General features: G+C 42.3%; 1 protein-coding gene across 1 annotated transcript in view; it reads right to left on the bottom strand.

Annotated features, from left to right (window-relative positions):
- Window positions 1-5,212, bottom strand: part of FANCC (FA complementation group C) — a 297,238-nt gene extending 292,026 nt beyond the window's left edge. Inside the window, 1 exon segment of the mRNA XM_047700445.1 lies at window positions 5,042-5,212. The gene's annotated coding sequence lies outside the window, so the exon portion shown is untranslated.
- Between the last annotated feature and the right edge of the window lie 788 nt (window positions 5,213-6,000).

Consider the following 6,000-nt stretch of genomic DNA (forward strand, 5'->3'; position numbering starts at 1 on the left):
CACTTTGTGTGTCACCTTTTAGTTATTCTCATGCTATTTCAAACTTACTCATTATTATATTTGTTACAGTGATCTGTGATCAGTGATTATAACTTGCTGAAAGCTCAGATGGTTAGCATTTTTTAGTAATAAAGTCTTTTTAAATTAAGGTATGTATTTTTTAAGACATAATGCTATCATACACTTAATAGACTACAGTATAGTATAAACATAACTTTTATATGCACTGGGAAACCAAAACATGACTCGCCTTATTGCAATATTTACTTTACTGTAATATTCGCTTTATTACAGTGTTGGAATTGAACCCACAATATCTTTGAGTTATGCATATAGCCTTTGATTACCTACTTGCTGAAAAAGGAAGCATTTATGCAACAGCAAACACCACCTGTTGCACATGGATAAATCCTCCAAAGTGGAAACCCAATTACATAAAATTAGGGAACAAATACAGGCGCCTGGGTGGCTCAGTGGGTTAAGCCGCTGCCTTCGGCTCAGGTCATGATCTCAGGGTCCTGGGATCGAGTCCCGCATTGGGCTCTCTGCTCAGCAGGGAGCCTGCTTCCCTCTCTCACTCTGCCTGCCTCTCTGTCTACTTGTGATCTCTGTCTGTCAAATAAATAAAAATAAAAAAATCTTTAAAAAAAAAATTAGGGAACAAATACATTAGCTACAATAAATTCCACCTGAAGATCTAGGGTGCTTTGCTCTGTAGCCAGTCACTTTCGGGTTTGGGCTCCTGGTTCAGGACTATTATATAAACTGATGTCATTATTCTGCTCCTCATATCATTCTGTATAATCATTTTTAAGCTTTGTACCTGTTGTCTGTCAAAACCTTATAGAAAGGACATACCCAACTGGGTGATGCAGCCTCAACACTTCAAGAGATCTCCAATGCTTATAACCTTGATAAGATACAGACTTTGAATCAGAAATACCTGAGAGTTCTCCTTCCCACTGTTCCTTGTTACTCAAAGGTGGCTTCAGTGGTTTTCAATCTGTGCACCTCCCTATGCTGTGGGACATGAGGTACAGGAAAGGTCCTTCCTAGCACCAAAAGACAAAAACAATTCTAACAAGGAACAGATGGCTCAACTTTTGATCAATGATACTAACAAAGGTTTGAAAAGGTGTTAAGGAAATCTAACTCAAAATTGGAATTTTGAAACCATGAAGAGATGACTCACACACATATCACTTGTCCCAGCTTACACAGTCCAGCAGTAAGAAGGAAGGTTTGCAGGGGCGCCTGGGTGGCTCAGTGGGTTAAGCCACTGCCTTCGGCTCAGGTCATGATCTCGGAGTCCTAGGATCGAGTCCCGCATCGGGCTCTCTGCTCAGCGGGGAGCCTGCTTCCTCCTGTCTCTCTGCCTGCCTCTCTGCCTGCTTGTGATCTCTCTCTGTCAAATAAATAAATAAAATCTTTAAAAAAAAAAAAAAAAAAAAAAAAAGGAAGGTTTGCTCTCCGCCCAGCAACAGCAAGCTGCCCTCACTTACAGCCAATGAGAAGCTGCCACCGTTTCAAATTCTCATTTTCTTCCATTAAATTTCTGTTCAAAAAAGACCCTCCCAAACTTCCTCCCTTCCTCTAAAAAGGACATGCCTACTTTGCTCTCAGGACTTTTATGGTTCACCACAGTTCGCTTGTCCTGAATTACGGTTCCCCTGCTGTTCCTAAATAAACCTGATTTTGCTGCCTGACTCACCTACCTTTTACCTTCAAAAGGTTGACATAACCCAATTAAAAACAGATATTTCAAAACTGACAAAGAAATTGCTAATATGCATATGAAAATACATTCAACATCATTGGCCAATAGGGAAACACAAATTAAAACCACAATGAGGGACACCTGGGTGGCTCAGTCATTGGGCACTGGGCATATGCCTTCAGCTCAGGTCATGAACCCTAGGTCCTAAGATTGGCCCTTGTCCGGCTACCTGCTCAGCAGGAAGCCTGCTTCTCTCTCTCTCCCAATCCCCCTGCTTGAGTTCCCTGTCTCACTGTCTCTCTTCCTGTCGAATAAATAAATAAAATCTTTTTTAAAATAAAATAAAACAAAAAACCACAATGAAATACTACTTTCACAGCCACTACAATGGCTATTTTAAAAAGACACAATAAATGGTGTTCTGGAAAAATTAAAACCCCCATACACTGCTGGTGGGAATATAATATGGTACAGCCCCATTCGAAAAGTCTGGCAGTTTCTTTAAAAAGTTAAACATGAACTTATGATACAACCTTGCAACTCCACTCATAAGTATCTATCCAAGAAAAATGAGAACATATTTCCAAAGACTTGCACATGAATGTCCACACCAACATTATTCCTAATAGCCAAAAAGTAGAAGTAACTCAAGTGTCCACCAATTCCACAAACAGATGAACAGATAAATAATATACAAATAATACATATATAAATATATTTATATTTATATATAAATATATTATGATATTTAAATATATATAAATAATAATAATATACAAAATACGGTATATCCATACAATGGGATACTATTTTGCAATAAAGAAGAAGTACTGATACATGCTACAAAATGGGTAAATCTCAAAAACATCATGCTAAGTGAAAGAAGCCAGAGATAAGACAGCACTTACTTTATGAGTCCATTTATATGGATGCCCAAAGACTAATCTATAGAGACAGAACACAAATCAATGGTTGCCAGATTTCCTAGCTGAAAGCCACAGCTAGGATCAACTACGAACTTGCACGTGCAAACTTGTTAGGGTGGTATAAATGTTCTAAAAATGAATTGTAGTAATCACTGCACAATTCCAAAAAACTAAATTTACTAAAAGTTACTTAATTCTTTAGAAAACAGAGTATACAGAGTCAAAAAGGTGATTTCCATATGAACTTGGCTTCCCTATAACTAGAGAAAGGTACCAGGAAGATTATAGATGTTCCTGTATCAGAGACCTTAAGAGGGAAATGATTTCTGCATACCTAGCAGAACTTAAGAAGAGCCTAAGAGAATGGATCAGTTAACACTGCAAGGTCTCTTCCAAACAGAGTAATAAAAAAGAAAAAAAATGGTATCTAGTAGAAAATAAAATGCTCAAGATTTGTAGCTTTATCTAACTTTTCTGGTAAATTAAGTTTTTTCTTCTCTACTACAGTTTTGTTGAAGCACTGTTAACTCAAAGTACTTCTCCCATAGGTGTTCTTTCATATTAAAGTAAGTCATTCAAGATCCATAAACAAGAACAGAGAATGTACATACCCCAACTTAAATTTTATAAATCCATTTGGTACTGATTTCCAGCCTGCTTTGAGGCTCCACTACTACCAATTTGGAACTGCCACACCGTGCGAGATTTTTCTACCCATATGGCCTAGGTAATCAATCCAACTTTCTACTGGCCAGGCTGGCCTCCTTGATGCTGGTTTTCATAAACACAAAATTTGTATAATTGTTACTGGAACTACTTGCTGAAATATGGAACTGGTTTAAAATACGATTTATTTTTAAATGTACATGCACAGTTTCACATACATGCAGCAACACATCTTCCACACCTAGTTAATGCTTTCCATTAGAGAACAAAAAATTCCAAAATACTTTGCCTTTCTTTTCTGGAACCTTAGTAAATGTTTTTCAAGAAATCAAGAGAAATACGACTGAATAATGAAAAAGATTAATTAAAATGTAATATATACTAAAGTAAAATTAGCCCAATTCTAAATAAGCAGGACCTAACTTTAACTCTGGGGAAAGAGGTCTTTAATACAACGAGGAAAAGCAAATTCTGTTTTGATGCATATAAAGGCTTCTTTCCCTGTGAATCTGGCACAGTCCATAATATTGAAACGTTTGATTTAAGTTTAATGGATAAAGTCACAATGAACATGTTTTCTATCTAAGTTTATGTAATAAATGATCCCAACGCATGGTATGAATTCAATCATTTGTAACAACCTTTCCTCCCCTCTTTAAGGGAATAATGAGAAAAGGTTCTGAGCTGCACATCACTGAAGGTGAGTGACATCCATAAATAGCTGAAGTTGGGTGGCCCAACAGTGCCCTCCTCATGTGATAAATGGTAAGTCAATCACATCACAGTTAACATGCACTAAATGGGCAGGTTATTAGGAAACCGGCAGCCAGGGATTCTTCCAACAGTTTCAGATTAGGAGAAAAGCACTGGCACATACAGGTCTTTGCTGGAAAAGTCCTCGGCCTCTTTCCTTAAAAATTCTGGTCCCAAATTTCTCATGTTTCAAAAAGTCCTGATCTTTTCCTCCTCCAGACTTCTAACCCATACAAGATGACCACAGAAGGTTCATGGTTGTAAAAGCGCCCACGTAAATACAAAAAAGCAAGCCAAGAAACAACACCTCCCCCCAAAATCTCTCAGGGATTTGGACGCGACTAGGCCTGGCGTTCAAAGAAAGACTGTTGCGAGTAGACGGTCACCGATCAGAACCTTCCTCCCAGTGTACGATGAAGGGCCTGGAGGGCAGGAAGGGGTAAGAGCCCCGCTCCCTCCCAGCGCCCTGGGGGCAGGGGAATGGAGAGCAAGCGGCCAGCTGTAGAGGGTGATGGGTTAGAAGAGGCGAATTTTCACAGCTCCCACGGATCCGAGGTGAAGAAATTCACCTTTGCACCTCTCCTTTTAAGCAGACTTAGCTGCCAGAGTTCAATGAACAAAAAGAACCGAAACGCCCATTCCGAGGTCGCACCGCTCCGGGGACTCCCTTCCGCGTGACCCCTGCGCCGGCTCCACCCCCGGGCCTGCCCCGCCCTCTATCCCCGCCCCCCGCCCGCCGCCCGCCGCCCCGCCCCTCCGCGGATTGGCGCCACCTCAAAACTACCCACCGCCCTTCTTCACCCCTAGCACACGGCGGGGGCTCCGCTCATCCACCTAGACGCGCAAGGCACGGCGAACGTTCTCGCGAGTGTTCCCTCCCTGCGCTCCCCCTCCCCACCCCCATCCCCAGGCTGACGTGTCGGCCAGACCCCCGAGGGAAGCAGCCGCCTTCGCTCTCGTTCTGCGGCCTCTCTCTTACCGGGTGGTCTGCGCCAGAGCTGCTTCAGCAGTTTGGGCAGTGGCAGAAAGGACGCCTCCGCCCGGGTTCTGTGGCTTGCAAATTTGGCTTTGCCCCGTACTGGTTTTTTGTTTTGTTTGACTTTTTTGGAATTTTCCCGCGGTCGCCCGGCAGTGGAGCGGCGCTCGCGCGCTCTAGACCCGCAGTGCACTCTGGGGCCCGGCGAACGGTGCCGCGCATCGCCGCGGCCTCGCGGGAAAATTGCGATGAATCTCGCGCTCTTGGAGGAGGGAGGGGCGTCTGGCTCCGGCCGGGCCGGAAGTCGGCCAGGCCTGGCGCGCTCCAGGGATGCTGGGGAAGCTGCAGCTACCTTAGCTTTCAGAGCAGTGGCAAGGACTAGATGGCGGGAGAGACCCGGGGAGGAGAATCCTGGGGTTTTCAATCAGGTTGTTGCCCAAGTGTTGCAGGATTCAGTCCAAAATGCAGAGGACGTAAAATGGAGATGAGTTTTTTAAAAGAAAAATTGAGGCTTTGTCAAGGAGTAAAACCTCTAAACAAGGCCTAGCATTTGGTTTTGTAGCTGTGTTCATACACAAAAAGGGAATCTTTTGGGGGTTAGTAATCCTTTTCTCTCCCAATCAACTCCATGCAGGGTGAATGGGTTTCAGATAAATTCAAAGAAACTACCAAAATAAAAGAATTTTCTGTAAAGTTCCATTCCTGTTAATAGCATTAGCTTGTCTTGGTGATTTTTTTAAATTTAGTGCATGGAGGTTTTTCATAGATGTTTCAAAGAAAGAATCTGTGGAACCTAACCAAGCTTTTTAAAACATCTTTTGAAAAATATCAGTGCCTCATAATTTTTTTTATTTTAAGAATTTAATCATTTGACAGAGACAGAGACAGCAAGAGAGAACAAGCAGGGAAAGTGGGAAAGGAAGAATCAGGCATCCCGCCAAGCGCGGAGGCGTCTGATATGG

Source organism: Lutra lutra, chromosome 13, assembly GCF_902655055.1.
Source record: "Lutra lutra chromosome 13, mLutLut1.2, whole genome shotgun sequence".
Lineage (NCBI taxonomy): Eukaryota > Metazoa > Chordata > Mammalia > Carnivora > Mustelidae > Lutra > Lutra lutra.